At 35.0% G+C, this 14,277-nt stretch overlaps 1 protein-coding gene across 1 annotated transcript in view; it reads right to left on the bottom strand.

Annotated features, from left to right (window-relative positions):
* The window catches only part of pemt (phosphatidylethanolamine N-methyltransferase), an 83,890-nt gene that overhangs the window by 5,118 nt on the left and 64,495 nt on the right, over positions 1-14,277 (bottom strand). The gene's annotated exons all lie outside the window — the stretch shown is intronic.

Below are 14,277 nucleotides of genomic sequence, written 5' to 3'. Positions count from 1 at the left end.
ACACACACACACACACGCACGCACACACAAACATATTAGTTGTGTGACACATCAGGTTTAAAGCAACATGAGTCACATGCCCGTATATATCCCAATCAAAACTAAACTTCGATAAAATAATGACTCACACAACATTACAACTTAAATTTAACTTTAAATCCATCTTGAATGAAATATCTTAAAAAAACACACTCATCAGTTTCAAGCAGGGTTTTTAGAAAGAGTAGCTATATCCAAATTTTTACTTATTATTTAAACACCACAAAAAATAAAAATGTGACTTTTGTGGCTACATATCTTAACCTTTATATCATTAGCAGATATGTGTGAAAACAAACCTATCCTCCAACCCATACGACTGTTTAGGTTGTTTGTCCATTCCCCCACGACCCACAGAAGCGTTTACTAGATTAATGCCTCTACCGGCAGCAGGTGAAACTTAATACATTGGGCTATGAAATTAAAGATTGGGGTGATGATTTTTGTTTTATTGGGATAAAATGATGGCACATTATTTTCAATTTACACTGCCAGGATTTGTTGTTTTTATATTACACATCAAATTATTCAGCATTTTGAGCAAATAACATATGGCTCAAGGATCGTATTGCTTTAGTTTGTTGTAATACTTTTACTTTTTTGGTAAATTTATGCAATAAATACCTGTGACTGTACTTTTACTTGTGTGTTGTGTTTTATATGATTAAAAAGTATTTGGGTTTAAGGTAGTGGTGGGGTAAGTTGCTCGAAAATATCTACATAAATGTTTATGAAACAATTTCTAATTTTACAAATGCAGAAAATTATGTGTCGAATGTGTCTAATCTGACAAAAAAAACAGTTTGTAATATGTTGCATGCCGCTAAGAGGTGCTAATCCTAAAACTGACTTGCACAAGCAACCTATGGTGGCATTATTTTTGGAAGACAGTCTTGTGTAAACATTGCGTACTTTATTTGAGAAAAATATGACTTTTCGCACACATATGTTTGTTGTCCAATTAAATGCTGTCTACGAAATGTCTCCTCCCGCAATATCTTCACAAGTAATAAATTATTGCTCATGGCTCTGATCCAAACAGGCTACTGGAGACATTCACTGTTCTGACCTAATATTCCTATTTTATTAGGAAATGCACTGAAAATAAATGTGATTCTGTGAAATCCAGATTGAAGTCTCATAATCTAATTATGAGATCAGATCAGAAACATCAAATTATTCATAGTCATGGCACCCTAAACATTTATTTCAATTGTGACATGGTGTTAAAGATATTAAAGATATCAAGGTTATATTTTCACAGACTGTAGCACGACTTTTTGTAAAAAAAAAACAATTGGGGTTTCACTGATGGTTTGTTAAAGCAAGTATATACTACAGTACAGTTTGTGTGTCAGTCTCATCCTTGACCTGATTCTACTATTGCTGAGCCCTAAATCCTTTTGATAAATGATATAATTCAAAGCCTTTTGTACATCAGTGCAATAGCTGCAGTAATATCATGTGACCAGGCAAACAGAAAAAGACAACTTGACATGAAGGTCATAATGGCATGGACACATTATGGCAACAAAGGTACCACTGTAAGGAAGAGTCTGGAAAGATGCAAAATCAACTTTAGTAGAAAACAGTTCAGGGATTGCAGTCACTAAATCCAACTCTTCCTTGCTACTTTGTTTTATTGAAACATACTGACACATGTCCTGTAATGTTTCACCATTAAAGATTTACCTAGTGTTCCTTTAGCTCAATTGCTAGAGCAAAGGTCATAAGTTTGATTTCCAAACACAAGGGGTAAACACCATAACGGGTCTTAACAGAAACAAAGAATAGGAAAAATTACATGTCAAGATTTTAAGAAATTAAAAAAATAAATTTTCTTAATCAACTATTGGCAAGTATAAAAAAATGCAAACTGGCCAGCCCACTAGTCAAGAATTACATGTGCGATTCATTCATATGTACCTGAAACTCCTCAAATACATTTCAAGGGGCTTCAATTTATAATAATCTTCTCTCATCATTTAAGGGAATTTCCATTTACTCCCATTACTTATATTTGATTATTAGTCTAAAACAGTGCACAAGATGTATTAACCAGCAGGTCAAAATGTTATAAGACTAGACTGTTATCTAGATCAAATGTTACTTACCACATTATGTAAGACCATCACATTACTTTACACATCACACTCTTGGCAAACAATGCATCTTGATCTTTAAACACAGATAGACAATGTTGCAGCAACAGACAAGGGATTGTGTCACAGTAAGATCACAAACGGATGCCTTGCATCAGTATTGTACGTAATTGTACTCTTCCAACTGAGCTACAGAAACACAAAAGAAATGATAAAACATAACTCAAAAAAAAAAACTCCAGACAGACAGCACATCAGGAATAAAACCAGGATCCTACGAAATTAAATCAAAACGAATGAAAAACCATCAAACTGAGGCAAGACAAACGCTTAACAACTGATCAAAATGGTCGTAGCATTCGCATTCAGAAATGGACTTTGAGTGTAAACAAACTCTAAAATCTATATGGAGATTGATGTAAAAGTCTTCAGAAAGATCCAATCAACATGACAAAGGTTTAGAAAATGGAAATGATAAATCATCCGTCTACACTCTAAAAGAATGTGTCAATTTTAACACATTGTTTCATGTAATCCTATTTAACACATTATGTGTCATTTGTGTTGATTTTGTGTTCTAATAAATAAAAGGGATGACACAAGATGTGTTAAAACAACACAAAGTGTGCTGTTCCAAAAATAACACAGATATGTTATTTAGGCTACGTTTACATGGAAACGATCTGAAAAGAAACCGCAAAAGTGGTGTTGCGTTATCACTTTTTATTCCGCGTTTATACGAGCATTTTGAGGGGGAAATCTGCGTGCATATGGTGACGCAAAAGTGTGTGATATTCGATGTAGTATGCACTCCAGGCGGCTAGGTGGCAATGTGAAGCACTGACACACAACAACACCAAGTCCGTGAGCCTGTGTACAACCTTCTTCCTGGTTCTCCCAGGTCTCATTCAAAGCCGTCTGGATTGCCTCCGATGAATTGGTGCATCAACAGTTTCACTGAGGTAATTAATGTGCCTTCTCTGATCAGTAATACTTGCTGTGAATAATTCGTACAACTGCTGGAAAGACTTGTATATTTATCAGAGCTGCTATGGCAACTTGAAGGTCCGACGTGTGGAAATAATCTGACATGTTTGTTGTTATTTTCCTGAACTGGTGCATGCCTGTGACGTAAACGCGTGCGCGACGAGAGCCACCGTGAGCAGACTTTTGCGTTTTTACTCTTTAGACGAGAACGCGACGGTAGATCGTTTTTAAGATTTCCACTCTGAAGGGTGGTTTCACTTTTTTGCGTTTTTAAGCCCCCAAAACGCCGTCGCCGTGTAAACGAAAGGCACATCCGATAAAATATTTTTACGTTTTTACCCTCGAGCGTTCTCGTGTAAACAGGCCCTTAGACACAAGATGTGTTATTTTAACACATTCGTTTTAAGAGTGTATCTGTTCTTGCCCATTGTACTGTCGTCTTGGTCTTTTCCCTATCATTCCAATTCAACTTAAACTATAATCCTTAAATGAACAGCTAATAAGAAAAATCACAGGTGAGAACCGTGATCAATATTATCAAATTTCCCCAAATCTTTATATACAGATTTTTTATCTACACAATCTATATTATTTTTTACAACAATTATTTTAAAGAGAGAGAAAGAACGATCCTTATGTCTTGGTAGTCTTACTCTTCTTGCTCCATCTTTCAGATTATTCTCTTTTATTCTACTTCTCGAGGTACAACTTCACTCACAACTCTTGCACCTGAGCTACTTTTGGTTACACCTCTGTGAATCACTAGCCCACTGACCTGAATACATAAAGGCTCCCTGCACTGTAATCCAGGGATTTGATTTTCCCTTTTTAATTTACAGTCTGAAATTTAATATTGCTTTGTTCCTCATCACTTTATAAAGTCTGTGACTTACTTCTTTTAAAACTTGAGGGTTTTGTTTTATAATGTCTGTAAGTTGCTTTGTATAAAAGCGTTGGCCAAATGCGTAGTGATGTAGTACTCGAGTCCGAGACCGGTCTCAAAACAGATTTATGCTTTTTTTGGACTCATCTCGGACCTGTTCCTACAAAAACTCGTTCTTGACTCGGTCTCGGACCACAGTGGGAGGAGGACTCGTAATTTGAATCCGAGTCCTCGAGACCAACGCATTTTTTATGTTCACATAAAAAAACACACAGCACATAACAATAATAATAAAATGCAATGTTTACGGGCATTATTTGAAAATGACATCCCATTGTGCAATGCAAAGATACTGCCATTAGAGCAGTTTATTTATCTCTAGAAAAATAGGGAGAAGATGATGCATGTGGTAGGTTTTTTTTCATTATAGTAAAAGCATAGGCCATATTAAGACGTTAAAGGCACATTCACATTATAAGCGACTAGCAGTAGCAGAGCGAAGCGACCCTTATGCAACAAACATATATTTCTCAATATATTACATGACAATATATTTAATGTGTCTCCATATATTGTGAAATTTACAAATAATTAATATCTTGATATATTATATAAAAATATATTATATATATGTAAGTGATATATTGCAATATATTATACAATACTGCAATTATTGCCGTTTTCATATATTGATTAAATACATCTCATTATACTATTTAATATATCCCATAATATATTGGAAATATATGAAGTAATATATTGATGCATATATTCTAAATGCATGTAATATATTGAAGTATATATTGGCAATATATGGAGTAATATGTTGATAAATATATTCTAAATGTATGTAATATATTGCAGTATATATTGGCAATATATGGAGTAATATGTTGATACATATATTCTTTATGTATGTAATATATTGCAGTATATATTGACAATATATGTAGTAATATGTTGATACATATATTCTTTATGTATGTAATATATTGCAGTATATATTGGCAATATATGTAGTAATATGTTGATAAATATATTCTATATGTATGTAATATATTGCAGTATATATTGGCAATATATGGAGTAATATGTTGATAAATATACTCTTAATGTATGTAATATATTGCAGTATATATTGGCAATATATGGAGTAATATGTTGATAAATATATTCTTTATCTATGTAATATATTGCAGTATATATTGGCAATGTATGGAGTAATATGTTGATGCATATATTCTTTATGTATGCAATATATTGCAGTATATTGTAAAATACATGAGTAATATGTTGATACATATATTCTATATATATGTAATTTATTGCAGTATATTGATAAATATAAATAATTGTCGCTTTTAATATATTGCACGTGAATATAATATATGTGTTTATATATCTCAAAATATGCAATATTATATTTACAAATATCCACCATATTGTATTCCGATTGATATGCAAAAATGTACTAACAATATATGTACAGATATAGTGTCACATGTATGTTTACTATATTGTAGAATATATTTTAAATAATATGTAAAATTATATAGAAATATATACATAAAAATATGTACACACATTTATACCACATATTAACACAAACTAATGGATAATCTATCAAAAGCCACCTTTATTTTCTTTTAATCAGGCACACATACTAAAACTAATTTGAGGTAGAGAGCTAAACAGACCTATTACAACCACAAGAGATTTTGCACATGGTCAGACAATGTGGTTTGCTTTACATTACATAAATGTCTTGCATTACATTAACATAAATTACATTTTAAAAGAGTGACATAAAACAGAAAATATACAAAATATAAATGAAAGCAATTTAAATTACAAAGGTCTATTTATTTCAAACTTTCTGCAGTGCCGTTATACAGTTAAAAATACAATATAAACAAAATGCACAGACAATAATAGATAAATAAATAATAAACAAACTTTCAAGGAGCTTTGGCAATGTGAAAAAGCAAAGACATAAATTACCAAAAGAACAGGCCTTTATCCTGGCTAGGAGTCCATCTTGGCTCTTCACTGGTTTAAATTACTTATATACCCATGCTTTTGCACTTCACCTGGTGTCTTAGCTCGCATATTCTACTGTTGATGGATTTTCTAACATCAGCTTCGGCCGTGGAAACTGGTTTAAAACAGCATCTGTGGAACAAAACAACAACGATTACTCTCTCCCTTCTCACTCCTTCCCCTCTGGTTCACAAAAATCTCTCCTGGAAGAGATGCAATCAAAACTGGAAAGCACCACCTCTGAAAACTATGTACCTTGTAAAGCTTGAAGTTTTTCCTGGGTTGAGAGCATGCCAACGATCAGTCTCCTTCTCAAGTTTTGCTGGTGGTTTTCAAACAACTTTTAGGTGCATTACCGCCACCTACTGATTAGGAGTATGAGTTAGGACTATAGGTCAGGACAGGACCTATCAGCCTCATTGTTGCTAGTCACAGGTATGTGTCCTTGTCCTCTCCTCGCGCCTGAATCTCAGCTTCCTACTCAAGCATTATGCTCCATCGCCTTTGGCACGCATTCTGGTTGAAGCAGTCGGTGCTGAGTAGAGTACTGACAAACGTAGAAAATGAAAGAAAGGTCTCTGCTGTTTCAATAAAACTGTTATTTGTGTAATGCAGATTTTTGTCTTTAATATTTTCTTTAGGCTATATGCCATGCATATTCATGAATATGCTGTAGTTGTTTATTTGGAAAGTAAAAATTGTTAAATCATATATACATACATACATACATACATACATACATAGCACATACATATATTCATGGGCATTGCTAGATATAAAGCTCTACTGGGGCACAGGCCCCCCATTTTTTGCTGACTTTTTTGAAAGCCTGCTGTGTGCAAGAAGTGTGCAACACTTCTATACAATGTCCTTTGCTCAACCCACTATTCTACAGTTCAACAGTTACTGCAAAAGATACATATATACAAGTATAATCTTCGTTATACCTAACATTATTACACATTTCTTGAAACTATGCCTCATATTCTCAAAACAGTAAAGACAATTCCATAAAGTCTCACACAATACTCCAAACATCATATTTTCAGGTCAAAATGAAGCTCTACACTCCAAACCATTCACTCTTACTGAAATACCAAACTTTTCCCTCAGACAACACACACAAGCTTTCAAAAACACACACACTACAATGTAGTATTACACACTTGTGCAATCAATTCAAAACAATATATCCAAAACTGGTAAGTTGCTTGTGGTTCTCCCCCTCAAAAACCTTTTCACATGACCAAAAAGACACAATCAATGTATGCATTTTTATTCATTCATGTGCTATACACAGCACAACTGTAAATTGTAATATTTCGCCTCAACATCCCGTCTTAGTTCTGGGTCAGGCCAGAGAATCTCATCCACATCACAGGCTATATTGGTCCTAGCCAAACAGCAAGGGTAAAATCCTCTTGCCTGATCCACCCCTTGCATTCATCTGCTGATATGTCTATCTGTATGGAAGGCAATTTGATGCATTTCTTTATTCCAGTAGCATAGTCCAACAGTGTATGCACACTAAAGTTACTGTATAGAGCAGTCTTACTGTAAGTACACCTATCTGTTTTCCTCCCTGAAGGCTCTGAAGATGGAGGCATAAGTAAAGCGACTCAAATTAGGCCTTACTCGTTGCTCAGCCTCCCTCATAGTCATACCATGGACCAGGACATGGTCAACTAGAGTGGCTTGTATTTCACCTTGAAATTGCTTGTAACCTTGCCCTTCATCTCCTTCCTCCTCTTTCACCACGTCCTCCTCCTCTTCCTCCTCCTCCACTATGTCCTCTTCCTCCTCCTTCACCACGTCCTCCTTCTTTCCCTACTCTTCTGCCTCTTCCTCTCCCTCCTCCTCTTCCTACTCCTCCTCGACCTATTTCTTCATCATGTCCTCTCCCTCCTCCTTTACCATGTCCTCTTTCTCCTCCTTCACCATGTCCTTCTTCTTTCCCTCCTCCTCTTCCTCCTCCTCTTCCTCGACCTATTCCTTCATTTCTCTGTGGATCCATTGTTTCAAAGCTCAATGAACAGATTCAGGCCCTTTTATGTATCTATTGAAGGATCTGATTGCTGTGTGTTCAATTTTGACTTTTAGTGTTTCCAGCTTGGTAATTGTTTGCTAAGCTGTGCTGACTTGAGTGAACAGTATTGAATGCTAGTGCTTTCCATATGACCAGATGGTGTAAGCACTGAGAAATGTAAGGATTTGTGTGTAGAGTTTTGAAGTAACAGTTCACCAAAACTGACTCATGTGTTAACCAAGGTGAAAAGTAGTACACTTCCATAGTGTATTTTAAGTGCTTTATTTTCGCACACTAATTTTGTACTTAAGAAGTACTAAAGACAAATTTTTAGTATATTAAGATGTTCTTAAGATCATCTTAGTGTACTTCACTGTGCTATTTTGAGACACCATAAATATGAACTAAAATGTGCTAAAAATGTATTTAAAAAATGTATTTATGTACCACTTGTAGTAAACTTGAACCCATCTTTGTATAAAAGTTGTGTTCAAGATTAATACAAGTGTTAACTAAATAAGTTTTTTTATACAGAGATAGTATGTTAAAAGTGCATGTTAGTTCATATTCATGGTGCCTCAAAATAGCACAGTGAAGTACACTTAGATAATCTTAAGAACATCTTACATCTGTCTCAGCAACAATTCAATTCAACAGACTTGACGAGGTTTTCCTGAGATTTTTCCTCTAATGTTTCAGACCTGATCGGGTGAGGATGTAGTTTGTCTTACCTCCTTAAAACTCATCATCTCTCTTGTCTGCTTCGCTTTCCCTGCTTTGCACAAAACATGTTCATCTAAAGAAGCCAATAATGATCGAGTCAAAATAAGATTATTATTATTATTTAGAAACTTACTTTAGTCTGGTCATGTTTTCATAAGCTAAGTCACTCGCGTGGCATCACCTTTTGAATGCGGTTGTGTGCAATGTGGATGAGCGCAAGACGTGCGCGGACATGGATACGTGCGTGCACGAGTCAATGCGACTGCTTCGTTACAAGCGTAAATTGGGTAACTACATTGCATATAGATCCGTTTTTGCCGCGATTATCTTTGTAAAGGAATACACTATTTAACTGCTAAAATTTAAACTTGAGATTTACATCGGGGCACAAAAGATTTACACTGGGGCATGTGTCCTGGTTAAAGGGGTCTAGCGATGCCCCTGCATATATTGCAGTATATTAAATCATATAAAGACAAACTATTACATGGAAAAACATAGTGCCCTTTTTGGTCTTGGTTACAATATATTTTGTATCAATATATACATGTATGGTCTATTCATATACTGCAATATAATGGAAAATATACATATTAAATCCTATATATGGGAATATACTGCCTAATATATTACATGATATTTTCTATGCATATATTACAATATATTGGGAAATATAAATATTAAATCCGATATATGGTAATATATTGCCTAATATATTACATGATATTTTCCAATATACTGCAGTATATGTTTGTTGCATAAGGGGATCTCATTGATTTTAATGAAAGATTGGCAGTATCCGTTGACGGCTGGATGGGGTGTGTCCAGTCGCGCAACAAAGTTCAGAAATGTTTAACTTTATGCAATTTATAAGCGACATTCGGGAGCGACTGCCAATGAGAAGAAAACAGTGGAGTTCACGTAATCCGCATCTCATCAGTTACTGGAGTGGACGTTATGTAGTTCTCGAGATTGGTCTCGGTCTCAAGGCCACTTTTTAAAGGTCTTGGTCTCGTCTTGGAATCGGACGCATTTTTACTCGGTCTCGTCTCGGTCTCAGACAAAGAGGACTTGGAATTTTATTTCAAGACCGGTCAAGACCACAACTGATGGCACAGGCACACTGCAAAAAATTATTTTTAAGAAAAAAATTTGTAGGTTTTTTTGTCTTGTTTTCAGTAAAAATATCTAAAAATTCTTAAATTAAGAGGCTTGACCTTTGCTTGTTTTATTCACAAAATCACTTAAATTTAATATTTTTGCTCTAAAAACTAGACTTATTTTCTTGGGTAGTTTTGCTCATCAAGAAAAAGCAGCTTAATTTAAGAATTTTTTGATATTTTTACTGAAAACAAGACAAAAATACTAAGAACATTTTTTCTCGAAAATAATTTTTTTGCAGTGCACATCACTAATTTATTTTTTATCATTAATTTTATGCAGTTTATTCAGATTTGGCATATGATGTTGGCATTGTTTAAGCATTGTTTAAGTTTCTCCCAATGACAAATTTTCTAATTTTATTACTAAAAACACCTGCATTGTGTTAAGTGGATGGCAAGCCATGGAAAGACTCAGAATAAATGGTTAAGTTGATTTCAGCTCTATAGTGTTTGTTCACTTTTATTTGCTTATAGACAAAGATAAATTCCCACATATCTGCAATACCTTTGATTATTTGATCAACTTCTCTGATGGCATACACACACGCACGCACGCACGCACGCACGCAAGCACACACACACAGACAAGAAGTGCCTAATCATATGCATTTTCCACATTTTATCATAAGTGTTTTAATGCAGTGACTTGCAATGGTCTTGGTCTTGACTTGGTCTCGACCCTTTAAAGTCTTGGTCTTGTCTCGGTCTGTCTTGGTCTTGGTCATGACTTGGTCTCGGTTTAGGTGGTTTTGACTACAACACTAGTGGACGTTACTCATTTGTTTATGACAACCAATATAGAAACACCTCTTTTGAAATGTCAATGTACCTTAAAACTGCTCCTCTAAACAATTCCCAATCTAGCTTAGTCTGTAGGCCTAACTGTTGATTATTAAGGTGATGTTAAATCATGAATATGAAAACTGACATGTTGTCATGGTCTTGGTCTCGACTCCGTCTGGACTCAGACTTGCTTCCTCCAAGACTCGTTCGTGCACAGCAGTGACTGTTATCAAAAACATAAAATTGCCAAATGTAGAGCCACTGTGTGCATGATTTATATAAAATGTACTATACATAAACATCTTATTACAGTCCACAAAAATTCATGACAATTTCAGATGCCTTGTTTTTTTTATTTGTCTAAGTGATATTAATAGATACACGAGGATGTCCAACCAAACATTGTGTCCCAATTTTCAACTTGTCAAAGCTGGTTGTCAAAGCTTCTTTCCTTGAGTGACTTAAAAAGCAATGCCCACATACATATAAAAAGCAAAAAAAAAAAAAAAAAAATATTCATGATGAATCATGATGAATCAGTGAACACATTTAAATAATTAAAAAACCTGATGTTCACAGCTTGGTGCTGATGTGGTAAGTGACCCATAACATTAAAAGCAGACGCAGTTCTTGGAATCGGCTTTGTTGTTAGTAGCTTTTAATTACATTACTCCTATAGCTGTTCTGGTGGTGCCAGCAATGCAAAGGTCATGGGTTTAAGTCCCATAAAATATATACCTTTAATGCAACGCAAGTCAGTTTGGAAAAATTTATCTGTCAAGAGCATTGATGAACAAAGACAGATACAGTATGTTTACTATTTGTATTTTACTTTTTTCCTTTAGCATATCCCAAGCAAGCTGAATCCTGTTTTGTTGTGAAACAGGTACTAAAGTAGCCAGCACCTGGCTGCCTTATATAACCTTCTGGGAAACATTTGCTCCATGCGTGTAAAGAGACATCCAGTGCCCTTTCCCGAAAGACACCCTGTATGCTTTTATAGAAATGTCTGAATGAAATAATGCATGTTCTGTTGGCCAATCACAAGCAGGCTGGCTAATCGCAGCAGTGATGTCATGCTCAATATTCGTGCCTCTGGGTGCAGTACAACATGATATAGATACAGTCATTACCACAACGGCGTACAGCTCTTGACCTAATTGTAGCCTTGTGTAGGGTAATAAAAACATATTTGGGCTAATATGCTGAGGGATTAAGCTTCATTATAAAGAAAAGGAACCTAATGGGGCATGAAGCCATTACGCTCTGTAGATGTCAAACAGTGACACGTGATCTTATGAAATGCTTCTTTCAAACCCTTAAAAGAAAAAATGTATCAGTTTATATAAATTCTACGCACACTGATCCTATTCTTGAGTTCATGGCACTGATATCCACACGGTCTAAAGAAATGATCAACATTTGTACCGCAGTTCTCACAGGTGCTGTATCCTTTCAAAAAAATAAAATCATAATAGTACCTCAAAGGTACATACCGTATTGGTACCAAAGAGTGCTTATTAGTACCTCAAATATACATATTACTATCTCAAAGGCACATATTGGTACCAAATATATACATATCGATGTATCTAATGGTACATGTTAGGACCAGTTACAGCTGGGGCACTTATTTTGACAATTTTATCTGAACAGTGCAAATATTGCACTAATGGTCAATGGACTCCATGCTTTATTATATCCACAGCAGTCTTACAAACATCATCTTTATAACAACTACCAAAATTGCTTTAAATTACCTCTTTAAATTGAACCCTTTCATCCTGATACTCGGTTACACACGTGCAATGTAAGTGTTATTCAACAAATTGCTTTTTCACGTCACTAGAGTTTAATGGCCAGAGGAAGTGGGTTAATAAGATGCATGCTGGTGGGCGGTCAGTAATGCTGTACTGTAGCATGCAACCCTTCTTCTAGAGTCAGTCTATAATGTGTGCATAGAGGTCATTGGCCAGGGCCTGATAAAATCAGCTTGTTTTTAATATTACATTTTTAAAGCAAAAAACTACTTTTAAAAAGTAATAAACCAGCTCATAAACTAAAACTGAATGTCCATAAACAGAAATGCTAGCATATAAACCATGTTCTTGTCCTGTGCCAGTCTAGTCTCAGCCTCAGATGTCATGGCCACAGACTGCAAAAACATCTCATGCATAAAGCACACAAAACTGGAAACATTTTAGGAGTTCTGAAGTCGTTTTGATTAGTTGATTTTTAAGGATTTTCAATTGCCTAATAATAAAGCCGAACTGTGATTGGTTGCTTAACGTGTCATTCAGACAGCCTCTTGGGTGATCCTTGGCCAACAAAAGCTGCTATAAGCCAGGGCTTTGACCGCCAGTGTTAAGAGCTGGTACGTGGGACTAGTGCCAGACAAGCATCCGTCATCACATTATCACAAGATCACTATTTTTAGTATTCACTGTAAAACAATTGCTTGTTGCACTTAATTTTAAGTTTAATCAACTTGAACTTAAAATTTATTTCAACTTTCTTAACAAGTGAGGAGGAGTTAAAATAAAGTTGAATTAACTGTTAGAGACACTCATATCTGTTATTTGATCAAAAACAGCTATTCTTTTAAAAAATATGCATGTTAATGCAGTACACACATATACACAAAAAAAATAATGTAATAAAAATAACAAGGAGTTTAAGTGATTTGTCAGAAAATTATGTAAGATGTAGGGCTGTCAAAATTAACATGTTTATAACGCGTTAACGCAAATTAATTTTAACGCCACTAATTTTATTAACGCGCATTTAACACAAAAGGCAATTTTTGTTTGACCCTTGGTCTAGCCCACAGCTGGATAAATTGAGACCCAGCAAGTGACCCACGCTGTCTAGATGAGTCGGAGGTTTTCATAAAAAAAAGAACATTAAGCTCTCGTCTAGCAAATCCAATGCTCTAAATGGTCATTAAACATCTAAAATGATCTTTATCTGTAAGTTTTTTGAGAGGTGTACCGTCCCAAATTCATAATCTAAAGCAAAGATGCGTCTTTATTCATTTCCTCGTATTGGTTTCTTTGTAAAAGCATGCAGAAATGATAGAAAATAGACTGCAGGACCTGATTGATGTTAAAAGAGTTATTAAGAGTGATAAGACTCAAAGTGATCTGATGCCGATGTCTGAAGCGCATGCACATAAACGCGTGAGTGCGCGACCCCGCTAATCTACACAAAATTACAGTTTTAAAAATATACGATATCTGTTGTGTATCATTATATTAAACCCTTGCATTAGCCTACAGTATCTTAAAGCAGTCTGTCTCAATGTCAAAATAAACAATAAAAGAAAAACATATATTTAACATATATTGATATTGTTTTTGCTTTGCGTAAACAGGTGTAGTTCTGTCATGTTTGTCAGATTCCAACAAATCAGGCATTATTTTGAAGTTTTTTAATGTTGAAATATAAATAAATAATTTTTTTTATTTGCTCATCCCAACTCAATTTGCCAGCACAGGTCACAAATGATGCAGCAGCAAACAGAAATGGAGA

Source organism: Paramisgurnus dabryanus, chromosome 1, assembly GCF_030506205.2.
Source record: "Paramisgurnus dabryanus chromosome 1, PD_genome_1.1, whole genome shotgun sequence".
Taxonomy (NCBI): domain Eukaryota; kingdom Metazoa; phylum Chordata; class Actinopteri; order Cypriniformes; family Cobitidae; genus Paramisgurnus; species Paramisgurnus dabryanus.
Note: the sequence above shows the minus strand (reverse complement) of the source record. Positions and strands in the feature narration are given on the sequence as shown.